At 36.7% G+C, this 27,211-nt stretch overlaps 1 protein-coding gene across 1 annotated transcript in view; it reads left to right on the forward strand.

Moving 5' to 3' along the window:
* Nucleotides 1-27,211, forward strand: part of nrn1la (neuritin 1-like a) — a 40,206-nt gene that overhangs the window by 3,613 nt on the left and 9,382 nt on the right. The window lies entirely within an intron of this gene.

The raw sequence follows: 27,211 nt of genomic DNA on the forward strand, positions 1-27,211 counted from the left end.
ATAAACATAACGTGATGAAAACTCTATAAGAAACACATAGAGGGATCAGACAGAACTCCGGATATCTTCTCTAATTATTTTCTATTGTAATTATTAAAGGCTTTCCAAATGATTTCATCACTTCAGTCTGTTCGGTTGAGGGCTTATTGCAACCATAAACACCTACGTTTATCTTCAAATGGTGTGTTCGACGACGGTATACTATAAAAATGATCTATTTTGGCATTCCTATTCTGACACTCAACAGCACAACAAGACATTTTCTAGTAAGTTATATTGTTCGTTTCACTCGTGTCTCATTCATTTCCACTGTTTTTCTGCCACCACATGCGCGCGTGACGTAACTGTGACGTCAACTCGCAAAAGGTCTATAGGTACTCCAGATTAACATCAGAAATGCAGAAATGGCGTGTGCTTTAATAAAATAACAAAAAAAACTAGTGCTGAATTTATCAATGGGAAATCTTTAAGTATTAGAGCTGTCTCGGCAGAGCACCAAGTTTAAAGGTTGATTGATGGGGTTCTAGTGGGATGTTAATGGCAAGAATAGCCAGTGTTGCAAAGCCTTAGCTGTCAAATGGAGTGACACTGGTTGGACATTTCTGCTTCCTTAAGTAGTTGTTGAGGTCATATGGTGTATCTTAAAGGAATATTTTACCCCAAATTCTCACATACAACAACCATCATCATGCCATCCAATGTGTACATGACTTTTCCCAAACAATGCTATACAGGTAAAAATATGCTGACATTAGAAAGAAGGTATTCATAGCAGCAAATGCTCTCTGCCTCTGTTGGCATTGCTTGGCATGTCCTGCATGAATCTTGTGGTTGTGCCTCTGCTGCAGTCCCCTCCATCTTCTGTCTGTTCATAAATTCCTCCAGCATTTTTCTTAAACGTTATTTAGACTGCTCTCATGAGAGAGGCGGTGGAAACTCCATCCTTTTGTGTATGCCATATTTAACCAAAAGTGAATGGTTAAAAAGTATAATATTTATAAAAATAAGCAAGCTGGTACTGAGGTAGCCACAGCGATATTGTTTTTAAAATTTGTGTTAAAAAACTGCAGATGACTGCAAGCACAAATATTAAAGGATGTGCTCTTCCAGACTTGGTGCTTTATAGAGATCCAGGTCAATAATGGGAGAAAGGTAAAAAAAATGAAGTTATAAAATTAAATAAAAAACATCATCCAAATACTGCATACAGTGATAAAACCAGCCTTGACTGTGATAGGTGACAGGGCATTTTGGTACTCACCATTAGTTAGTGTTATTTCCTCTGCATCGAACAGGGAGGCACAAGACTGCAGATTTAACTTGAAATATCTTCTGATTGTTTGTGATAGTGTGGCCGTGGGCAGGAGCTATTGCTTTTAGCTGGAAATGTGTTGACCACAGCACAATCCTCAGTTAAAACTGTTGTATTATTTATTGAGTTTACCATAAAACAAACTATTTACTGTTTAATGTCATATAGATAGAAAGCATCTTTTAAGTTAAAATCATAAGCACTTCATCTTTATCTCAGGGTGGTGAGAATTTTAGATGTAGTTTAAATAGAATACTTTATTTTTTTACTTAGTTTTATCTTCAGCAAAAATCCCCTCAGTCTTTTTCTCTCTCGTTCTCTCCCAACCTCACTTATGCATTCACACGTCTTTGGTTTGAAATTTTAAAGCGTGCTCTGTAGACAGTTTGCCGCATTGGAAATAGTAGATGTGACTTCTGAGTAAAGATAGTTTTAAAACTCCTTGAAAACTAGGACACTAATATTTACTGCCAAGTTTATCATACACGCATCCTTTATGCTGCCTAATGTGCATTTAAGCAAGCATAATTTCAAAACAATTCACAATTTCATTTACATTTGGCAGACACTTTTAACCAAAGTGACTTACACTGCATCCAAGGAGCGTTTTATTATGACCTTGCCATTGTAAGGACTGTGCTCTGCTACAATCAGTTGCTATTCACATGCTGATATTCCCCATGTGTCACACTTTAAATCTACATTAGGCTATATATTGATTGACACACACAGACAATAGTATTGTTGGTGTAGTGTATAAAGGGTCAAGGTCTTCAAGGCCCATTTTTAACGCATTATATATAAATCTCTGAAAAGCTGTGATAACAATCTTAAATAAACAGAGTCAAGCATTTTCAAAATTGTTAAACAATTGAACATTAAAGCATAACATTAATTAAACCAAAGGTATTGGGTATAACAAGATTGAGCACTACTATAGGGGGACAATCCAGTTAAAGGGGACATTTCACATGACTTTTTTTAGATGTAAAATAAATCATTGGAGTCCCCAGAGTATATATGTGAAGTTTTAGCTCAAAATATCATACTGGTCCCGTACACACTGCATATTAATTAGGTTGTCACTTCACCTTTTAATGCTTAATCCTGTTCTGTACACACACACTTCAGTAATTTACGGGACTCACAATCATTCTACAACCGAATTAACTCCCGCAAAATGCAGGTAGTGACAACTGAATTTACAGAAACTCTGCACAGTGTGTACATAACCGAACTGAACAACTAGTAGTTAATCAAGTGTTTAAACGTTCATCATAAACAGGACATGTCTCTCTTCTGAAAAAATAAATTCTTAGAAGAGGAAAGTCTTCTGTATGCGCGGTTCAGAAAATGACAGAGGCACAAGCATTTGCTGACTAGTGTTGCCAGATCTTGCACTAAAAAAACAGCGAACAAGAAAAATCAAATAATAAGCCTAAATAAATCTAAATGCTTTACCTCAAAGATCAAAATATTGGGACCGGCACCCTCACACTTTATTAACACCAAAAACTTGATCACTTCATGAGCCAAAAGCCATAAACGGTTAAGTGCCAAAACGGTATTTACGTACAAAAAAGACGAGGACCTGGCAACACGACAAGACCGCGCACTGTGAGCCTTATAAAAGCGTAAAATACACAACGCCAAGACGGAGGTTTATTGCAAAACACAATGCGGTTATTATTTTGGTCAAAGCTGTGAGTGATAAGCACGCGAGACGACAGAACGTTGCTATGGTTATTTCTGTCTCAATCATCACATTTTCGGGAGTGAGTCTTGTTCTGTACAGACATGAAACGAACATTTAGGGGATTCACTCCCACATTTTAATGCAGTTGTCACTCCCAAAAGTTTGCAGTGTGTACGAGACCATAGATCATTTATTATAGCATGTTAAAATGGCCACTTTGTAGGCGTGAGCAAATGGGTGTGTCCTTTTAAATGCAAATGAGCTGATCTTTGCACTAAATGGCAGTGCTGTGGTTGGATAGTGCAGATTAGGGGGTGGTATTATTCATAGATATGTATATAAAGGCTAGATGGCTCAAGGCGGAGTCCCTAATGGCATCACCTGGCGGCCATCTTACGTCAGGGCGCTCGCTCACTCGTAGCATTGAGTTTAATGGTGCAGGTACTTTTAAATGACCATAACTTGCTCAAATTTCTACCGATTTTCAAACGGTTTGGGTTTTTACAAACGTTATTAACGTGGCTATAATTCTGGATGCTTTAACATGACGTTTATAACAAACCAAACCGTCTGAAAATCGGTAAAAAATTAAGCAAGTTATGGTCATTTAAAAGTACCTGCATCATTAAAACTCAATGCTACGAGTGAGCGAGCACCCTGTCGTAAGATGGCCGCCAAAAAGCGGACGTTGCACTCAATTGGCCAGCAGCGCGGACGAGCCATCTAGCCTTTATATACATATCTATGGTATTATTCCCTTCTGACATCACAACGGGAGTCAAATTTCAAGGATCTATTTTTTCACATGCTTGCAGAGAATGGTTTACCAAAACTAAGTTACTGGGTTGATCTTTTTCACATTTTCTAGGTTAATAGAAGCACTGGGGACCCAATTATAGCACTAAAGCATAGAAAAAGTCAGATTTTCATGATACAGTATGTCCTCTTTAAAAGAACCAATTAATAGAGACTTATGATTCTCTGGGGGAGGAGCTCTATACAGCTCTATTCGTGTGAGGCACTTGCCAACAAAATTTGTGGTACAGTTGATGTTAGGTTAAATTGTTGGACGGAAAAATGTTTTCATGTTATCACACCGATTTAAAGATACCTGTCTTTTACCATTCAAGTCGATAGGACTTTAGTCTTGCATGACTGAAATAACTACCTGGAGGTTTTGGAAAGATGGCCGACCAAGTGGTGTGACTTTCCTAAAGGGAATTTGATAAAACACACACAGACTTCTGTATTATTTCTAGATTTAATCAAATATCCAAATATGTGACACTGATGAAAAATATTGAAAGTCAGACAAATAATCTTACATTTTTTATTATATTAAAACGTTTTTATGAAGACCTGAACACATACAGTATAAATTGACACTGTGTGTCGTCCCACTCTCTGATCTTTAATTATAGACTCAATATATGACTTGAGTCCCCAAATAAGCTGAGGTGTGACATCCCCTCGACTCTCCACCCCTATCTGACACTGACAATGAATATTCATGAGAAAGCGCCATACTTCTATTGAAGTTTCAGGAACTTGTGTCCTCTAGCACTAATGAATCCTGAGTGATTCACTGGCGTAAGCATTTGTGTGCATGTCTACAGGTATATGTGTGCGTGTGTGTGGGTATGTGTGTGCGTGTGTGTGTGTGTGTGTGTGTGTGTGTGTGTGTGTGTGTGTGTGTGTGTGTGTGTGTGAGAGTAGGTGAATGACACAACTTGCTGGGTAATTAAAGGGACTGAAATGGACACAGATTCTGCAGTGCATAGGGAACATTGGTGTTTGACTGGATATTCAAGGTCAATGCAGTCTATTTCCCAGGTGGTTAATGCTGTGTGGGTTGAAAATCTGCATCAAAGGTAGATTAAAGACTCATTGTGTGCTTCAGGGCATACTGAAGCTATACAGTCAGCACATACACTTTTTTCAATAAAAAAGAAACACTTTAATATGGTCTACGTCAGTAGCGCATTTGACTAAATTGCTGTTTATTTATTATAGAAGGTTATTAAAGGAACACTCCACTTTTTTTGAAAATATGCTCATTTTCCAACTCCACTAGAGTTAAACATTAAATTTTTAGTGTTTTGGAATCCATTCAGCTGATCTCCGGGTCTGGTGGTACCACTTTTAGCATAGCTTAGCACAATCCATTGAGTCTGATTAGACCATTAGCATTGCGCTAAAAATAACCAAAGAGTTTCTGTATTTTTCCTATTTAAAACTTGACTGTTCTGTGGTTACATCTTGTACTAAGACTGACGGAAAATTAAAAGTTGCCGATATGGCTAGGAACTATACTCTCAGGACTTTGCTGCTGTAACATGGCTGCAGATGGCGCAATGATATTACGCAGCGTCTGAAAATAGTCCCCTGCTATTGAAAGTTACCAAGGGGACTATTTTCGGGCAGTGCGTAATATCATTGTGTGGTTACATCATAAGTACACGATGTAACCACAAAATATCAAAACTCTTATCTTTGAGCGCGATGCTAATGGTCTAATCAGATTCAATGGATTGTGCTAAGCTATGCTAAAAGTGGTGGCGCCAGACCCGGAGATCAGCTAAATGGATTCTAAAATGGTAAAATGTTAAACTCTAGTGGAGCTGGAAATGAGCAAATTTTTTTAAAGTGGAGTGTCCCTTTAAAGCATCCTCAATAAAATAAATACAGTTTTGGTTTGTCTTTTCTGATTCAGTGGTGTTGTGGGGAGGTGGACATTAAAAAAAGATTAATCTGGCTGTCAGGATGGTTTGCTTACAGTTGACTGACTGCTCCCTTGATGGCTGAACCTTCTGAACCACCTGAGCAGAGACAGCTACACTCAGACATGGCTAGTTTGATGGAGGTGATAGGAAGTGAAAACAATCTGAGGTAACCGAGAACGAAGAATATATGCAATACGTGGGTGGACAGAGTTTAGTTAAGCGCAAAATAGAGAAGAGAATGATATTGCAGGCTATTGAGAGAGAAACGCTGCAATTGGAAGTAAACCAAACTCTATGCCTGGAAGCATGCACTAACCCTGATAAGTTACAGCTGGGAACTTCAATGTTGCAGTCGATAAAAACTCATTAGAGCAGGACTGGGTCACTGTGTTAGTGTCCAGTGCAATGAACCTCGCATTTACTCTCCATCAGAGGGGGTTGAGAGGAGCTTCTATTGATCTTTGCAGGAAGCTCATTTATTTGCCGGATGGAAAATGGTTTCAACATGGGTCTTAACCTGCATTTCAGCTAAGCTCTGCGTTCTTATGACTGTGTACTTGGAAGAGATAAAGAGAGACATCATACTTACAGCGGGTGTACGTCATAGTTTGTTTCCGGTCGCTTTGTTGTATTTCTAAGTTTGCAATTAAAAACAACTTCAACATTGACGTTGGTTATGCACGTCATTAAAGCATTTTTTGTACTTCTGAACATACTGCTAATGCTTTGGTACATTCATGCATGTAAAACTGTCTGCTGTTTTCTACATAATCAATTGCAATCAAAGTGCATCATACTGGACCTCTGTTAAATAGTCATACATTAGTTCATTGTGTAAGTTATCCAATGCAAAATGTTCGAACAATTGTAATAATCTGTCCAAGAAGAAAAATGGTCAAAACATAATCAACAGCTATCACTGAGGTGGTACCGTTTCTAAAAAGTATGCCTTTGCACAACAGTTAATATTAGTACCTCAAAGGTAGCCTGGTCCAACCAGACTCTCGTACATTCATTTCATTTGTACAGAGAGTCTGGCCACGCTCCATTGCAAAGCGTTACTTCCGTTAAGGAGGGTCCTCTGTTGAAGTTTAAAACTATTGGATCTGCCCAGAGTCACCCTGAATCTGCCATAACCAATCGCTAACGTTTGCCATAACCAATCAACGTCATCGTTCTTAGCCACCCCCCTCTGTTCGCTGATTGGACCTGCATATTTTTTCCGGAGAAAACGAAACTCTACACAGCAGTCCCAGACGTTGTGCTGAAGCGAAATGAAAATTAAGCGATAGCACGTAGGAGGGCGGAGCCAGGCTACCTCAAAGGTACATATGATACCAAATGTACACATATCTGTATATGGTACATATTAGAAGCATTTAAAGGTGCCAAAAATGCATTGAAATAGTATGTTAAATTGTTCTTTGATATGTACATAGAAGGTATGGAACTTTATTAAGTGCAAAAATTATCCAGAAATGTTTTACATGTCAATTTAAAACCCTAGGATTTGTCCTTTGAATGAAATGGTCTGCTCTGATTGCTCTGCTCTGCTCAGATGCTCATGTCAGTAGCTCACATTAATAAACAGACCTTATATGTTTAAGCCTGTAAAAGATGAAAATACAGATTTTAAGGAATAACTAATTGTTTAGAGATTGTTAATGGATGTTTCTTTTTTTGAGTATGGACCTGCAAAACGTAACTGTAAAGTTAATAGTAGAACTTCAGCCTAAACGTTAGCATATAGCATAGCAGTCACAACTTTGTTTTAAGCATTTTAACAACTTTATAATTAATTTAATGTGCAATTTAATGTTGGGGGCATACATCTCGACTGTGACATCACAGTCTGTGTTATGTTGCAATTGGTCTTTTGCGTGCACAAGATTTACATAAAAATGAGAAAACAAATGTGTCTGAGGCTCACGATATGTCATTACCATGTACAGAACTATTATTATTCATCTATCCCTATCCGAATACAGTTTTTTATTCTATGTCACCTTTAAAGGCTACTGCACCAGTGACTGCACCATGTTTCTGACAATGTAGGGACATCCAGCTAGGGTTGCTTTGCACAATGGTGCTTTAAGTGAAAGAAACTCAGATCCTAAGATTTTCAGACATAAACATTTTACCTATTAAATACATACATTTCATTGCTGATGATGAGAGAGGTCTTTTTCAAGATAATTTACCAAAGTATATGGCAGTTTGGCGCATAATTGTAAGTTTCTATTACTGCATTGCAAGGGAAGATACCCTGACAGCTTGAGATGTCAGAAGGTGTAGAAAGACAGCACTGTGTTTCAGGCACGTGCAGAGGGGGGGGCGGTGGGTGCCCAAGCACCTGCCCCTTGACCCCTGGATGATCAAAGTGCCCTTTTTGTCAAGGCATTTTTTTGTAATCAAATGCCCTTTTGTGAAGGCCTGCCCAATCTAACTATTAGTAAAATTAATAAAAAATAATTTAGACGCAAATAAAATTAGTCACATGATGACGTATTGACCTTTCATTGGACAATCTCTTTAGGGACGATCACTAGCTAGCTCACAGCGTTAACAGCGCCCACACGTGCACGACACGGTGCGCAGTAGAGGGAGGATCCCCCTCGAGCCGGCATTGAACCGAAGCGATGCTTGTTATATTGTTATTATTTTACAAGAACAACGTGAGGAGAGCATGCACAGCTTTTGTTTATTGCTGTCTGTGTGTATTAACATCTCTAGAACTTTAGATGCAAACAGGGCTCTCAAGTCTCACGCATTCGGCGGGAGACACATGCATTTCAGCCAGTTTACTCGCCACACCTTGCATTTCTCACGCTGAAAAGAAAACATTCTTCCCATATAAAAACAATGGATGAAGCAAAGGCAGGGACGTTCTCTGCCGGGAGTTCATACAGGTAGCTGTCTCGAGTTTTTAGGTGTGCTCAACTTCACGCAGCAATGCAAGAACCGAAACGCACATGACATCAAAGTACCGCGAGAAATATTCGGGAGATCATACGGAGGAGTTTAATTTCAAATTGCTCTCGAGCTGTCATCCACCTGTCACGCGGAGGTTGTTGGAAGAGCAAGATCCGATGAATACGGTAAAAAACTCGTTTAATTTTTGTATCATATTGAATTTACGATTCCTGGACTCGCCTTTGATAAAAGACAATGTGAGCTGATGTTGGGTAATATAGCCATACTCATGCTAAATTATTAACTCAGTCAAAAACTCTCCAGCTTTGCAACCAGTTTTAGTTTACCAGAAAATAAAGAAAGTACTAGAGGCTTCATGAAATGAATGAAAGGAGAGATGAATGTCATTATTTTATTGCCCTGTCATCAAGGCATCAAAGTGTGCAAAAACACAACACAAACACGATTCAAAACTAAAATATGTAGACTACTCTCTTTGTATACAAATTTCGAACAGGATTAGAATAGAATTATATTTTAAATATGACAACAAAAACACAAGCCTGTAAACGTAATAATATCTTAATGTCACAATGCAATAATATCATATAAATTTTAAAACTGCATACTGTTGACACACACAAACACAAAATGAAATGCACTGTAAGTCGTTTTGGATAAAAGTGGCTGCCAAATGCATAAATATATAGATATAAAACTCAGTCTATATATTTTTCTGTCTCACTCTATTTGCAAGGAAAATAAAGAAAAACGTTAGACTTAAAATCATCTTTCTATTCTGTATTACTTTATTATTTGTTTCAGTTGTGTGCTTGCGTATCAGCGAGCAAAGTGCCCTTTTTATTCTTTGAGCACCTGCCCCTCCAATTGTCTCTGCACGGCCCTGCTGTGTTTCTTTATAGCACTGCATGTATGGTTATGCTTAAGGGTTGTTTCCTATGTTTACCTGTATTATTTTGAAATTATGTTTTTACCATTGTTCTGTTAAATATTTCTTTTCTGATACATTGTGACAGACCAATAAGTAAACGCATAGATGTGAATCCGGTCCAATTTCTTGCCATCAATATACCACATACAGTCAGTTTTATGTAACTTTCTACTGTTTAAATTGAAATATAGAAAGAGTACCATACAGAAAAATGCAGCCCTGTGCATTTTCAGTCATCAAAACTGTGCCATAGTTTACATCAGGAAACTGACACCTGTACCACTGTACATTTGTTATATTGACAACATAGGATTTTGACTGTCTTGTTCATGAACAGTGACACAAGAACTTGTCATTCTGACAGCAGAAACTTTAAGAAACAACTTGGTTTCTCTCTTCATGTGAACTCAGAGGTTTTGTTTGAGTGCTAGTTTTGTTGAAACAGGTCGTTCCCAGAATATTCAGCTTTATACAGCTTCAATTGTGTCACTATTAACAAAATCTTCTGTCAACATTGAAGCTTTGCTGAGAAAACTATGCTCTACCCAAATTAGCAAAATGCCTTCCCTTCATTCCATCTCTGAATATTAAAAGCATTTCAGTCATGTTTACCCAAATTAATTTAAAGGAGATGACTGGAAAGCCTCAGAGTGTTTCCCCTAAGCAGTCCTCAGGATATGGGCGTATAATACCTGAGCAGAGCTGTGCTAGTGCATTCTCATTGTAATAGCAGCTGCTTAGAATTGAAAATTAACTAAATTTATTTTTTTAACGTATCACTTAAGCCATAAATGGCTTAACAAAACTATTAGTAGATTGTAGAATGACATAGTCAGTGTGCATAGTCCCAAGCGCTTTACCAGCAACTAATGTGATAGACAAATTAATTTTGGATAATGTATACAGCATTTACCAGCAGGGGTTAAGTGGACCATGCTAAACCTTGACCCCTTTGATTCCTTTCTAAGCTCCTTTCCTTTAGCAAAAAACATTTTCAAACATGTCACTATTGGATAATGCATTTCTCCACTATATAGTGTATCTGCTTTGTGTTTTTTGGAGAAACTTTGGCAACTCCAAGAGTCATACAGGCCCACAAAAAGTGTTTATTGAATGCACATGACAAGCGTTTACACTTTTTGTTAGTTTATTTTATTTTTATATAACCTTTTAAATTGCATGCCATGAATTTTTTACGTTGTTGCAAAGTGGATTCCCCCATTAAGTTTTGATTGTAAATAATGTAACGCTGTTTGCCAGATGTTTCTGTCTACTGTAGGTTTAGGCCTTTCAAAACAGCTTGGATTGAATCTAGTTGACGCTTAACACATGGGGTAATGCAGGTCCCATTGTGTTAGGCTGCTAACTTGTCTGCCATCTTAGTTTTTCTAGTTTTCCAGTTTTGTTTAGTTTTATATACATTTTAATATGCCAATTTCTTGACTAAGAGTTAGCAATGAAACAAATAATATGCTAGAAGTTTTTTGGGTTTGATTTGAAAATATTTTATTACTTCATGGACATTTCATGTAAATAATACAGAAAATGTAAAGGTGCAGTGTGTAATTTTAAGAAGGATCTCTTGACAGAAATGCGAAATAATTTACAAAACTATATTATCAGGGGTGTATAACGACCTTTCATAATGAACCGTTATCTGTTTATTACCTTAGAATGAGAAGTTTTTATCTACATACACCGAGAGTCCTCTTACATGGAAGTCGCCATTTTGTGCCACCATTTTTCTACAGAAGCCCTTAATGGACAAACTTTTTTACTAAGTTGTCTCCGACTATGACATGTTTGTCTGTTGGCGGCTACTAGTGTTGTCACGATACCAAAATTATTGGTTCGATGCTATGTCAAGGATTTCGATTCCGATACTTTTTCGATACTTTTCCTGAAAAGGGAGAAACACTCTCAAATCTCATTGATGTGCTTTATATTAAAAACGGGACAACATTCTAATCATATAACACACTAATAAATGAACATATGAACAGCAGATATATTAAACATTTAAGCAAAATATGAAATATATAAAAATTTAAAAAATAAATTAGAGCAATGACATTCAAGGTAAAAAATAATAATTTTAGCAGCATTATCTCAGTTTTTCTCTAGTGAGCATTAGCATAGTAAAAAAAGCAGCACTACAGCACTACTGCTTGGCATTCTTGTACTGTTAAACCAGAGCGAACGAGACGAGGAGAGGAGGCTGAGCACTGCATTCACGTGCACTGTATGCGGGTTGCCGTTTAAAAGAAAAAGAGAGAGAGAGAGAACGCGCAGCTGGTGTTTGCAGAGTTACATAAAAAAACAACGCGCAGCTCGTCTTGGAGTATCAATTCCGCGGGACACGAGTATTGGAATCGTTTTAAATTTTCAGTATCGATATGTATTGAAATATCAATAATTTTGACAACACTAGCGGCTACCGTAGCTTCTCTATGTGTTTTAAAAGTGAGGGGTGAGCAGTGGCTTTATCCGTTGGTTGCAATTTACAACCTCACCACTAGATGTAAAATTTACACACTGCACCTTTAAGTTGAATTCTAGCAGTTTTGGTCGCTGTGCCATTAACATCCATCATTTCAGTTTAGATGGTCCTGCTTATGTAAGGAAGAATTGACGACGGGCCATTGAATTATTTGAAAATAATGCATACACACGGTGTAACGGCACCACTTCGCAACGGCACCACTTCGCCTCGTGCCCCATGTGCACCTTGGGTGTGTATTATTTTCGAATGAATCCGCATACACCACGGATACCACAAACATTGCACTGGTGGCTATCTTAAGACATCTGAAAGGTTACATTGATAGCTGTGCGTTTAACAGAAGAAAAAAATCAATACCCATGGAACATTTCTCAACCAATGAGAATAAAGCATTCAACAGGCCTGTGGTAATAACATTTTGATAATTGTTTATCATTTTCTTTGATCATCCCAGAATAAAGCATCCTCCATTGGTTAGATTTTGCACTGTCCCTGCACTGATTTCTGTTCAATAACATAATTGCTTTTCAGCCGTATTGTTAAAATTATATTCCAGTGCCAAGTGGGCACCCAAAGAGCTTTGATTATTTTGTAGCGTACTTCAGAGAACCACGCTTCAATGAAAAATAAAAGTGTGTCCTGCCTGCTTCCTGGTAAATATCATTGAAATATTATGACTCACTAGCTTGTATAAAGCTTATATGGAGCTTTTTTAGTATTTAGCCTTGCTTCCCTCTTTCACTGGAAGAGCAAACATTTCAACATAAAACTTGTATTTTTAAACTGTTTCTCTAGTCTTTAAATAGTTCAGATTTTCGTTTCTTCACAATATGTTCAGAGAGAGGCGAAACAGCAGGTACATTTATGGTGTGTGAATGCATTAGACCATTATTAGAAATTTAGATTTATGCGACCAAATCATGTAATGCATATAGAGTAACACTTCCAAATGACTTTTCCCTGTTAATTTCTCTGTATGGATTTCAAAACAAAGCAAACATAGATATATAACGTTTTTTTTTCAGTATGAATCGAACCCACACATTTGTGCTGTTAATGCAATGCCCTACTAACTTATAGTATCTTGAACAAATATGTTACAATCTACAATTTCTCTGATTTATGAAGATTTCTTCTGGATTTGGAGTAGATTAAAGGCAGGGTGCATGATCTCTGAAAGCTAATGTTGATATTTAAAATCACCTAACCAAACACGCCCCTACCCAAATAGAATCTGGACCTTCTTTTTATAGACCCGCCCCACACATACGCATCCCAGGCAACGATGTCGGTTAGTAGACATGCTGCTTACTGCTGATAGGCTACAAGTGTGTTTTGGTACTTCGACTCCCTTTCCAAAGTGTTTTTCAAAAATCATGAACCCCGCCTTTAATTCTTCACTATGGGTTTAAGAGTACATTTTATGATCACACTGGCTGATGGCTGTTTTACAAAGGCATACCCCACCAAGCTTATGATAGATCTGTCTAAAATGGTTTATACCTTAATGTTAAAAATCAATTTCTCAATGGAGAAAATGAATGGGGTCTTTATATCCGGAACCCTGCTCTGTTGTAATGTAATTGAGAACCACTTATCCCTTCTCACAGATCATCCACAATCCCCAGTGTGTTTATTTAATGCTTTATTTATCCTATGTGTACAACATCTCAGAATTGTGCTCTCATCAGCATCATATAATCGCTGTTAGAAATCACAATTATTATTATTTTTGGAAGGTGAATTTTGCTGTGTTACTTTAGGCTATTTAAACTTTTGCTTGATGAGGCAAGTGAAGTTTTGTGTTCGATGTTTAATGGATAAGTTCATTTTCTTAAGAAAAAAACATAATTTACTCACCACCATGTCATCCAAAATGTTGATGTCTTTCTTTGTTCAGTCGAAAAGAAATTATGTTTTTGGAGGAAAACATTAGAGGATTTTTCTCATTTTAATGGACTTTAATGGACCCCAACACTTAACAGTTTTAATGCAGTGTAAAATTGCAGTTTCAAAAGACTCGAAACGGTTGTCATTTTTGGCAAGAAAAATAAAAAATATGCACTTTTAAACCACAACTTCTCCTGCTATGTGACGAGCCAGCGCGACCTCACGTAATTGTGCAATGACGTCGAAAGGTCACGTGTTACCAGTGATGGGACTGTAATTTCACTACTTTTAGCAGTAACGAGCAAGTAACGAAGTATTTTTTAAAATCAAGTAACGCAGATACAATTACTGAAATTTAAATGAGTTCGTTACTCGCGTTACTCTATTTTGTGATGAATTAACACTTGCAGACAAGACATTTCTGATCTGTGATGAATTAACACTTGCAGACAAGACATTTCTGATCTAACGTCGCAGGACCATGGTGGGCGGCGCAATGGATCATTAAACTTCATCAGTTCCGACAGTGCGTACAGAATGAACATGAAAAATCAAAACCGGACGACATACTGTAATGGTTTTGTTCTGTGTTTACTTGTGTTCTGTGTATTTTTGTATTTTGGACTTTTATTTTGATACCCTGCTCTGTTCTGACTTTTATTTTGATATTCATCATGCCATGTCACAGTTCACACTTCCTGTCTGTCTGTATATAAGTCACTTCCTGTTCACCTGTTCCTGGCTGAATATTACAATAGTAAGCCAGCCTGTTACCTGTCTGTACCTGTTTACCTGCATCCTGTTTATCTGTAACCTGTTAATCTGTATCTGTTCCTGTTTTTGACCTGTGCCTGTACTTGGATTTTGATTGTTATTCTGCCTGCCCTGAACCCTAGCCTGTATTTGGATTTATGCTTTGGATTTGCCCTATTGGATTTGTTTGCTGGCCCTTTTTGGGATTTTACATAATAAACACCTTCTGCACATGGATTCACCTTTTCTCCGCTTTCTTTAAAGCACCACGTTACACATACCTTTGTTTAAAAATTGTGCGCCAGTCATAAGTCCATCCGGTCTGATATCAACTTGAATTTGTAGTCCACAAAAGTAATAAATCTGAGAAATGTTGATATGTTTTCAGACGTTTACATCGGCTTTCATGGAAGAGATCAATCCGCAATTGCGCAAGTTTCAGTTTTGGTTTCGGTGTCACTCACTCCGTGTCTGACAAAACAATCACCGTACTCCGTTTTCTGATTAAATATCTTCCTTTAATCTTGTATTACGTTTGATTCAAACATAAAACATATACAAACATAATCTTAAATCTAAAATATCACGATTGCGTGGAAAACTGCATTCCAGAGAGCGCAATAGCTGCTAGCTTCACACAGCTCCCAAATTCTTAAAGAGACACTACACAATTTTAACACATTATATATTTTCAATGTAAACATACAGAATATTTGTCTAAATGGTCTAAATGATATACATAAAAAAGTAAGCTTACATATGATTAATTTCTAACAAAAATATTAAAAGAAACTTTACTAAAATAAGTTGTAAATAGTTAAAGTTTACAGACTTTTACAGTTATTTCGTTTTAAGTATTAGACTGGACTTACTACCTGTTGATAACAATAAATAAGTCTAAAAATGTTGTGTTTGACTGTTCAGTACTGTACATATTTACATTTAAAAAGCAGACATAAATGTAACTGTAAAGTTACTTTCCCTAGTAACTAATTACTTTTGATACACAGTAACTGGGAGAGTAATTCAGTTACTTTCTAAAAAAGTAACTAGTAACTGTAACTAATTACTAATTTTCAGTAACTTGCCCAACACTGCGTGTTACATATATGAAACGCACATTTGCGGAGCATTTTAAACAATAAACTGACACAAAGTCATTAATTAGTATCATTCCACATACAACAGCGTCGGAACGGTCCTCTTTTTCCACACTTGTAAACACTGGAGTGTAGTTTCGCATACGTCCTCCGTGACCTCTTGGCGTGATGACGTATAACGTGAGGTTGCGCTGGCAAAGACGAGAAGTTGTGGTTTAAAAGTGCATATTTTTTATTTTTCTTGCCAAAAATGAAAATCGTTTCGCTAGATAAGACCCTTATGCCTCGTTTGAGATCGAGTAGAGTCCTTTGAACCTGCAATTTTAAATTGCATTAAAACTGTTACGTGTTGGGATCCATAAAAGTCCTTTAACATGAGAAAAATCTTGGAATGTTTTCTTCAAAAAACATAATTTCTTCTTGACTGAACAAAGAAATCATCATTTTGAATGACATGGTGGTGAGTAAATTATCTGGATTTTTTTTTTAAGAAAATTGACTAATCCTTTAAAGAAAGCCAAGTTCACCAGAACATGAACAGATGAAAATTTTTTTTAAACACATCATTTGCATATGATCATAAAGGCTCGTCATCTCTTGGTAGTACAGGGAGCGACTCAGATGTTAAGATCCAATATCACTGCTTTAATGCAGCTGTAATTTTTCACCATCTGTCTGAAGTGTGTGTGAGAGCATAAAACATTAATTTAAACATGACCGATGTTTCAAGATCTTGGTGTTTTGCTTCCATACTTTATATACAATACCCAAGTGCCCTACAGATTCTTTTGCTCAGTTGAATATTGCCTTGTTTGATCACTACCAAATTTCTAAATTAGATTTTGGATTTATTTCGCATTGCTTGCTGGTTTGTTTATTTAAAGCTTTTAGAGGATTTCTGGGTTTAGTTTCTAGACATGAGTGAAATAGAGACTAGAGGAATCACAGCAACCCTTACAACTGCTTTTAGATTTAGCATACACTCTGAAAAATTAAGGTGCTCATGATGCCATAGAAGAATGTTTTTGGCTGAATGGTTCCATAATGATCATTTAACATGCAAAAAAACATTCTGTTTCACAAAAGGTTCTTTAAAAACGGTTTTATTTAGGTTATAAAAGGTAAGAAATAAAATAGTTCTTCAATGGCATCGAACCTTTCAAGCTATTATTCAATTATTTTTGGTTTCTCTCTCTTTCTCTTTGTTTCACTCCATAAAGACAGCTTAAAGGGACATTCCACTTTTTAAAAAAATATGCTCATTTTCCAGCTTCCCTAGAGTTAAACATTTGATTCTTACAGTTTTGGAATCCATTCAGCTGATCTCTGCACTTTTAGCATAGCTTAGCATAATCCATTGAATCCGATTAGACCATTAGCATCGCACTATAAAATAACCAAAGAGTTTAGTTATTTTTCCTATTTAAAACTTGACTCTTCTGTAGGTACATTGTGTACTAAGACCGACGGAATATTAAAAGTTGTGATTTTCTATGCTGATATGTTTAGGAACTATACTCTCAAACTGGTGTAATAAGCAAAGAATTTGCTGCTGTAACATGGCTGCAGCAGGCGTAGTGATATTACACACTGCCCGAAAATAGTCCCCTTGGTTACTTTCAATAGCAGGGGACTATTTTCGGGGCACTGTGTAATATCACTACGCCAGCTTTCTTGAAGAGGCTACATTTCAAATAGTCAAGAATTTTTAAGACTTTTATATGAATACACGAATGGCATGATCTGTTCATGTAAAGTTGTCTGTCAGACTCAGAAACCTGATGAATAGTGCTTACAGTTTGTCATCTGAGACGTATATCTTAATTCTCAGATACCAAATATCATTTATATTCAAATGTGCATTGTATCCTAAAGTCAACACGATATCAGGCTTATCCATATTTATTTTATACTCTGTAAAGGACTGTCAATCCAGGGTGTAAACTGCCTGTGGCCCAAGATGCTGGGATAGGTTTTTAGTAGACATGCGGGTTCGAAGAATGGATGGAAATTTACTTCATTAGTACATGTTACTGTTTCTTTGTCTTTTGCATGTTATTTAAAAAAATCTTTGCCATCTTAAGGAAAATAATTTTCCTTTTGCTGGCTAATATTACCAAAGCCAAATGGAGACCATGCTCATCTACCTGGTCCATTCTGGTATTAAGTGGCCTATGAATATCCTGCGTTACAGAAGTACAATGGGTACTTCTAATGGGTGAAGTAGGCGTGTGCCCTGTCATCCTGTCCAAAACTTGCCCTTTGGCCTACTAATCATCCCCTCTTATACTAATTGGTAATATTACTCTGTCTTCTCTCCACCGATGGCTGATTCTCGCAAAATTAGACTTATGAGGTGTCATGAAACATTTTTATAAAAAAGTAAATGCAAAGTAAGAATATCAAAATAAGAAGCATGCAGTTACAAACATCTCTTCATGTACTATTTTGCACATGATTTCAAATGACATCATACAAACCAATTTTGTTTTTTTCCACATTTAAGAGTAAAATTTTCATTACCGCAACATGTCCATGACTGGATTTGGGTTCTTTGACATGGAAATATTTATAATTAAAAAATCTAAAAAAAGCTTCATTGCATGTTATACTATAAACATTTACAGTAAAGAAACATGTGGTATTTGGTGATCATTGGTAAATGTAGAGACAATAATGAGGAATATAAATGTGTCCAAGACCAATTTTCTCAAACAGTCATTGTTTAAGCTCTTAAGGAACTAACAACCAACTAACATAAAAGGGCTATAAAATTATTATTAATGGGTTCCATACTTATACACCTTAAGTTGAATGCAGACCACCAAATTTTCTCTATTTTTATCCTCCGAGCCTGTTCTGAGCCATTTTCATCTGGTAATTGAAATGCTTTTGCCGTGGTTTAACAGAGTAAAGTTGTATTTGATGTGGAAATGAATTTGATTGGGTATATTTACTGCCAAGCATTTCCAGCAGACCAAAATGTGAATTTAATTTGAACAGCATTTAAAGTCTCACTGATGGAGGTTTATCTGCGACCTTGTTCTGGACAGATAGCAGCTGTCAAATTAATGCCAACGGAACCATGATGTCTCTTTTTCAGTCTTTGTGAGCATCGGCGTGCCTCATTTTTATCCTACAAAATCACTGAACCCTTGCATCCTCTCCGTTCCGAGCGAGAGATAATGAAGAGATAAAATTAAAAGCAAGTCTCGTCTCATTTGCTCTGTTACTCCTCTCACTTCCAGTCTTAAAAAGCGATACACATGTGAGTGAATGTTATTGTGGTATCCGCTCGTTGTTTTAATCTTGTAATCAAAGTAAAAACATTCGGCACATTAGGTGATGGGAAATACGTCGTCCGCCCGGCTTCTTCTCCCTTACCGCCAGTTTTGTCTGGTCTCCATACAAAACCACAATCCCAGTGGGATTGCAAAAACTGCAGAAACAGTTCTGGGAATTTGGTGTGTTTATGCGTCACATCTCTAGGAGCATTCGAGGGCATGCGTGTGAGAAAAGCATCCTTTGAAACAAAATTTTAAATAGAAAAGATCCTTCTTTCAACCGCTGGCCTTTAAGCAACACAAAACAAATATTTTTCCCAGCATGCAAGGATGAGGTAGGACAGATTTATTCCTTTCATGTCATTCAGTTGGTTTGCAATGCGGGCGTCTTTTAAGCCACACAAAAAGCGAGATGACACAGTTGTGGTGGATCCATCTCACTCAATGCTACTGAAAAATAATGTCTCTACTAACAAGCAGGAAACTCATCTACCACCTTTTTCGTAAGCTCGGTTTTGTTCCAATTAGTCGTCCTCACCTGGAGAACAATCCGGGCTGTGAAGGCCGGCTTATATTGCCGGTTATGTCACGTTGAGTTGAACATGATTTTTCTCCCTTATTAAAGAGGATTAATATTATGCCCTTGTCTGTCCCTGCTTCTGAGTTTTCTCATTAATACCTTTTACTCCATAAATTCAATAGCAAATGTTACTGTCTCAATTTACACTGTTCTCTGTATTGTACTGTATCTGTATCACACCGAGTCTTTCCCCAACTCATTTCAGAAAAGAAATTAACAGCTGGTGAACGTGCTTGTTCTCATCCCCCGCAATGCTCACTCCATTCAGTGTTCTTGGAAGAAAGGTGTGAATGGAAAACTGGAGAGGTTACCCAATCACTTGGAAAGGGGGCTTTGCTGGCATGAGCTAATTATCGGAATTTGTTTGTGCTATTCCAGGTTGTTTGCCTTGAAGCACTGTTTCAGAGTAAGCTCGGGGAATAGAGGCTCTGCTCGCCTTTCGCACGCTATATGCTGTCACCGCTAGGCTTATTAGCCTGTCGCCCTTAACGATACTACGCAAGAAAGGGACACAGTTACCATAGGAAAAGTTGCCATAGTGCTGCAAGAAAACTTTACAGCAATGCGCACACAGCCTATCTAGATCTAAAACTCAGTAAGAGAGTTCAGAGAGAAGCAGGACTCGCTCCATCAATCACTCCAAACATACTGCATAGTGATGCATACTGCATGTGCTTTTTGTGACCTACTGAAATGTTATTAAAGAGTTTTATTTTGTATAAATGCTGCTAGGATTTTTGTAAAATATGCTCTTCATAATAAGAAATGCTTTTAGATAGCTTGTAAATGAATACAGATTTTTTTCAAGTAGTATCTTTATTTATGATAAATTTGAATGCATATGAGGAGCTCTGATGCAAAAGCCACTAAACGCCACCTCAGTTTTTATTATATCATCACATAATCCTCAGGCCATTTAGAAATACGAGTTTGTTGGCAGAATCCATTAAGTGTCTGATAAAAATGCTAATTTACAAGAATTCCTTCGGAGTTCTTCATATATATGCTTATAGTCAGGGCTATTTACTCACGTCATGCCATATATCTCCCAATATATATTCCTGTTTGATCAATATGAGTTTCTATCTTCTTTTTAATATGAAATCAATCATGCATTTTCTTTTTGGTCAGTTTTCCTGAAACTCCTGAAAGTTTTCAGTAGTCCTGAAGCTCGTTAATATTTGCATTTGGTGACGTTAATTATTTTGTGTCCGTATGATTCAATTAGATGTAAAAGGGTTACAATTTTAAAATAATTTGCAGATTACTTGCATACTTTCTCTTTTTTGAGGATTAAGTCTAATATTTCTGGTTTTGTTTCATTTTGAAAGAATATTTTTGGATAATTGCAAAAATGTGGTGCTTTTAAAAAGTTCAATGTGGTGGAACCGGTCTGTGTCAATTAGTATTTTTTTTATGAAAATATAAATATATTCATAAAAAATGTGGAATCAAATAATCATCTAGTTTAGTGTAAAATGATTTTTACATAAATTTTTTAACATAATTTGTCAAAGATTATTTAGAAAACAGAGCTGTTTTCAGCATATGTCTGGACAAATATTACAAAAACGTATTCAAATTTACATTTAGAAATAACTAATAAAATGATATTTTAAAGTTTTTTTTTTTGATGATTACGCTTATATGCCATCAAGGTGTATAAAATATTTAATATTTCTCACTTTTTGGTGCAATCGGCGGTTACACCATTTGACATTTTCAGGTCCATTTAGCGTTAAAGGGATAGTTCACCCAAAAAAGAAAATCCTGTCATCATTTACTTACTCTCATGTTGTTACAAACCCACACAAATTTCTTTGTTCTGATGAACACAAAGGAAGATATTTTGAGAAATGTTTGTAACCAAACTGTTTGTGGACCCCATTCACTTCCATAATAGGAAAAAGAATACTATAGAAGTAAATGGAGTCCATGAATGGTTTGATTACAGACATTTCTCAAAATATCTTCCTTTGTGTTCATCAGAACAAAGAAATTCATACAGGTTTGTAACAACATGAGAGTATGATGACAGAATTTTCATTTTTGGGTAAACTATCCCTTTAACTTTCATAAAAATGTTGCAAATGTAATTTTTTTTAAAAGATTTTTTCAACATAAATACACTATGTGCATTGAAATATACCTGATGCATGCTTTTAAAACAAGTTTTTTAAAAAGATTTTTGAATTTCTCATCTTGCCAAACCATTTTTGTCACTATTTATGTTTATGCATGTAGGATGCTTTTATCCTAGATGATTCATAATGCATTGAAGCTATTTCAAAATGATGTTAGTTCCCTGGGAATTGAACCCATGACTATTGTGCTGCTAATGCATTGCTCTACTAATTAAGCTACAGCAGTGGATCTCAAACTGGGGGGGTGGGATATGGTGCTAAGGGGCCTTAGTTTTATGTTATTTTATAAAATAGATACATTTTTTATACATTTTGTGTAACTATAGATACCAACAGCACTAAATTGCATAATTGAATATGTTTTGTTTTGTTTAATTAAAATTCTTAGTTTGAGATTGTACCGTTGTAGTCAATATGGGCCCACAGAATAAATAGGAACTCCTTCAATAAAGTTTAATATCATCTGAGGGTGAGAACCCATGAAGATGCTTGATAAATTGCCAAGGGCACATTTCTGCAAACTCTAGGCAAGTGTAAGTACACTAAAGATGATGTAATACGATATAGTTTTGAATCATGAATGCTTTTGGCCCCAGCAAAATTGCCATTGTTTTATTTGTCTTATTCAATGAGTTTACTATTATTCTGAAATGTGAAAAAAATCAAGAATAATTATATATAAATATAACGAAGTGTCTCCCTATAGTCGTGATCTTAGTGCTTTTGATTGAGCTCTATTCCCAACAGGCACTGAGGTGTTTTAATGACTTCTGCCCAATATATCTTACATCACACACTGTTACTTGTCTTCTCGAGCTTTCCCTTGATTTTCTCTTTTGTCTAGATCAGAATGTGTCTGAGTTCAGCAAATGTCCTGAGAAATGTTTATTTCCAGTATAGAATCTGGTACTGAATCCTGATTTTGTCTTAAGGTGTCATTCATCTATTGTTGCAATTTGTCTCAGGACCACATATCTTAAAATACATCAGTGCTCTTTGTTTTGCCTCAAAATGCACACACGTAATGTTTTAGTAAGGCATGTTTGTTCAAACTATATTATTAAACTAAGGACTAGACTTGGCTTAAGATAATCCCTGTCTGGGGAAACCACCCCTTAATGTTTGCCTGTTGAGGTTGCACCATGAATTTGATCATTTGGCTGATCATCTTGAATTGCACATATGTTATCCATGTGTCTATGAAAACTTTGCTAAAAAAGGCTGATTTATAATGTTCTACTTCTACAAAATATAACCTTGACATCTTTAATATTGCCTGAGTAAGAACATGTCAAAAATTTAAATCAGTGTGAAATCAGTGATTGATCACTTCGATGCTCCTGATCTCATTGTTTTGTGTGTTTTTATGTGTCTTAATGTGTGTATATTGGCATTGGGTGGAAAATGTAGGTGTCAGTATGTTTAAGGATGTGTACACAGCTTGAGTACAGTCTGTGGAAACAAATGTCCTCCTTGGAACAATAAAGAATCCATCTGAGACTTTAGCCTACATTTCACAGACAGGGTCACATATTCTCCTTTCATATCCTGAACAGTTGCACTAATCGTAAGCTAAACAAGAAGAAATTAGCAAACATTTACTTTGGCAGTCTGCCTGCATGTTTCTTCCAACGCACAGTGTTTGTATGCACCGCTACACTCCTATATGTAAATCCTCGGAAATTGACAAATGTTTTATTTTTTGTTATTTTGATATGCTTCCCATGGGATGTCTAAGATGGCGTGGCTAACCTCAGCAGCAAAAAATGTTTGCTCAGCACTGATCTGACTAATGCCTAAGTAGGATACACCTTAATCATTACTTGGCCATTTCATTCTCAGAGGTCATCTGAGTTTAGCATCTTTAAATTTGTTGAGAATTTGAGGGTACAGGGCATAGAAGATGAGCTTATGAAGGTCATATATTTTTGACCCAGTCTGTGAAACCCAGAATAAGTCATTTTTTAGTGATTTACTGTTTTCTACTTAAAGGGACACTCCACTTTTTTGAAAATATGCTAATTTTCCAGCTCCCCTTAGATTTTTACCATTTTGGAATCCATTTAACTGATCTCCGGGTCTGGTGGTACCACTTTCAGCATAGCTTAGCACAATCCATGGAATCTGATTAGACCAGGGGTCCCCAACCTTTTTACACTGCGGACCGGTTTCAGTTTAAAAAAATTTGTGGACTAGGGGGTGAGGTTGTGGGGGGCGAGTAGTTGCTGTTCGAAAAAAGTACTGATAAACCTCCTTTGCGAAATGTGTAACGTTTTAAACGGAAGTAAAGATCAAAGAAACATGCATTAGCAAAATTAATAACTGCTTTATTTATAATACATTTCCTATTTAAAACCATATTTTGGCGGATTGTTAGACTTTCATTTTTTCACGAGTTTGGCTGCCCATTTAGTCTTAATAATTAACGGTAAATGAACACGGCTTGCTGTTCTCGAAGGCAGGTCGGCCTCGAGCCTCAAGTAACAGAACAGAAAAAAATTGCAGTAAAGGAGGCGATGAGGAGGAGGAGAGATGCGCGTCTGGGAGCAGAGGTACGAGACTCTCATTTACCATATGATTTTAATGATAATTGACACAGGACTAAATGTTTAGGTTCCTTTCAAACCTACGTTAAAAGTGTACCCATTCAAATATTATTACTGCAGTAAGAGTTTATTTTGATCATGGTGCCACGATCGCTTAATAATTTTGTAGTTGCACTCGTAGAGAGAGAGATAGAGTGGGAGAGACGGAGAAAAAGAGATAGAGCGACCCGTTACAAAAGTAGAAATTATCTATGTTATTTGAAGTCGGCTCTTAAAGGACAAAATACCAGATTTAGCTATTATGTAGCTACTATACACATTTTTTTCATGACGTTCTTGCGACCCGGTGGCAACTTGTCCACGACCTGGGAGTGGGTCGATTAGACCTTTAGCATCGCATTAAAAATTAACCAAAGGGTTTTGATATTTTTCCTATTTAAAACTTGACTGTAGTTACATCGTGTACTAAGACCGGCAGCAAATTAAAAGTTGTGATTTTCTAGGCCGATATGGCTAGGAACTATACTCTCATTCTGGCGTAATAATCAAGGACTTTGTCTGCAGGAGGCGCAATGATATTACGCAGCAGCTGAAAATAGTCCCCTTGGTAACTTTCAATAGCTGGGGACTATTTTCAGGCACTGCGTAATATCATTGTGCCTCCTGCAGCCATGTTACGGCTGCAAAGTCCTTGATTTATTACGCCTAAATGAGAGTATAGTTCCTAGCCATTCGGCCTAGAAAATCGCAACTTTTAATTTTCCGTCGGTCTTAGTAAACGATGTAGCTACAGAAAAATATCCAAATTCTTAAGCGTGATGCTAATGGTCTAATCACATTCAATGGATTATGCTAAGCTATGCTAAAAGTTGTACCGCCAGACCCGGAGATTGGCTGAATGGATTCTAAACCGGTAAAAATCAAATGTTTAACTCTAGGGGAGCTGGGAAAATGAGCATATTTTCAAAAAAAGTGGAATGTATTTTTTAATATAAAGATCATTCTGTGAAAATATAAATGTGATATTTTAATATTGACTGAGAAAGTTCATGCCATAGATTGAAATCTATGTGAAATCGAAGTCAAAGTTTGATGCTTCTAATCTCATATTATAAGACCTTACTCTGAATTTCACAGACAGGGTAGCATATGGTCATCATGTCTGAAAATAATGAGTCTTGCATGGGGTTACATAATGCAGGATCATGCTTTTGTGCAATGTGACAAAAATGTGAGCAAAATTAAAAAAATAATAATCTTAAAAACTAAAATGAGGTTGCAGCTTTTTTACTTATAGATGGGTGAGCAATGACCAAAATACATAACAAAGACCTAGAAAATAGACAGACAGACAGAGAAAGAGAGAGAAAGATTCACTTCTATTCAACCTTATTGTGTCTGGGTCTCTCTCGGGACAAGGGATTATGCAACTGTTTTGCTCTAAGTGGTCCTTGGGGTTTAAAGCGCTACATTATTTATTATGACGTGTTATGTTTCATAACCTGCTTTTTAAAACCATGATGTAAAATTGCTTCATCGTGTATTGTGCAATGTCCCAAATACCTGCTTTGTAATCTATTGCGATTTATACATCATGAGTGAATTAATCTCTGCTAAAAAAACAAACATCTTTTTTCTGTTTTACTTTCACGTTTACTCTCTGCAGATTCCTCTCGTGCAAGTTCCCCGTTTCATATCATATCATTTATTTATTTATTTATTAAGGAACCTCGTGGACTCCCCACGGTTCTCTGGCACCACAGATTAAAAATGAATGCTGTGGTTCAAACAAGCCCTGCGTCTGCCGTGTGGGTCACAGCGGCTTGCTGAGCAGAATGGCCCGTGTCAGATCACACTCAGATGTATCAGTAATAACATTACGGTTGCAGACTGCACTTCAAGCCTCTTGAATGGCGGGAAGCGGTAGAAAATCTGAGAAATTTAATTGGTGGTGTGCATTTACTGCCTCACTTCTCATCCAATAAAGCTGGGTCAATTCCGCTATTTAGATGATTTGATTTCTTGTTTTCTTCATATTTGGTTTGCAGGCTCCGTATGAAGTTGTTTATTGAAGTTGTATAGCACATTTACTGAGACATGAGCCATCTAGCTGGGATAAGGTTGTGGGATTTCCATACTAAGTGAGAGCTGACCACTTGGCTCATCTTGGTGATTTCGAACGAGATCTTTGTCTTTTTGTCTTATGCTTTACTTGGTTTCTTTAGATCTTCATTAAATGTTGATGGCGATTGAGTGAAACCAATAATCCTTAGACCTCACTGAACAAACATAGCTAGAAATCAATAGGTTTGCAGTAGGGTGGGAATAAAACTAGCAGGGAGAGACAGAAAGAGAGAGAGAGAAAGACTGACAGACACTTCTTGCCTATCAAATATTAATCGTGCATTTTCTCAAGGGATTTTGAAGAGTGCTGGTGATTTGCTGTCTGACCCAATTAAGATCTCCCGCATATCTCGTTTGGGTTCACTGTTACTTCCATCTGTGGTTTGATGTCAGTAGGTATGAGTTATAGAGATCTAGAGAAGACTATATTCTCTTGAAAAGAACCAGGATGTGCCCCTTTCGTTGCAACATATCGTACATATATATTGTATATAAGAAATGTATAATTTCTCATTTCATTCTGTTTTATTGACTTTTTTCCTGCTTTTCCTCAAGGTTAGAACTGTATTTGCCTGCATTCATTATTGTTTTTGTGCATCAAGCTCCAACTGAGCTCCAATTCCCCATTTTTGGCAATACTGAATATGTAAGCTTAAAGGGACATTCCACTTTTTTAAAATATGCTCATTTT

Source organism: Misgurnus anguillicaudatus, chromosome 15 (assembly GCF_027580225.2).
Source record: "Misgurnus anguillicaudatus chromosome 15, ASM2758022v2, whole genome shotgun sequence".
In the NCBI taxonomy this organism is placed as follows: Eukaryota; Metazoa; Chordata; class Actinopteri; order Cypriniformes; family Cobitidae; genus Misgurnus; species Misgurnus anguillicaudatus.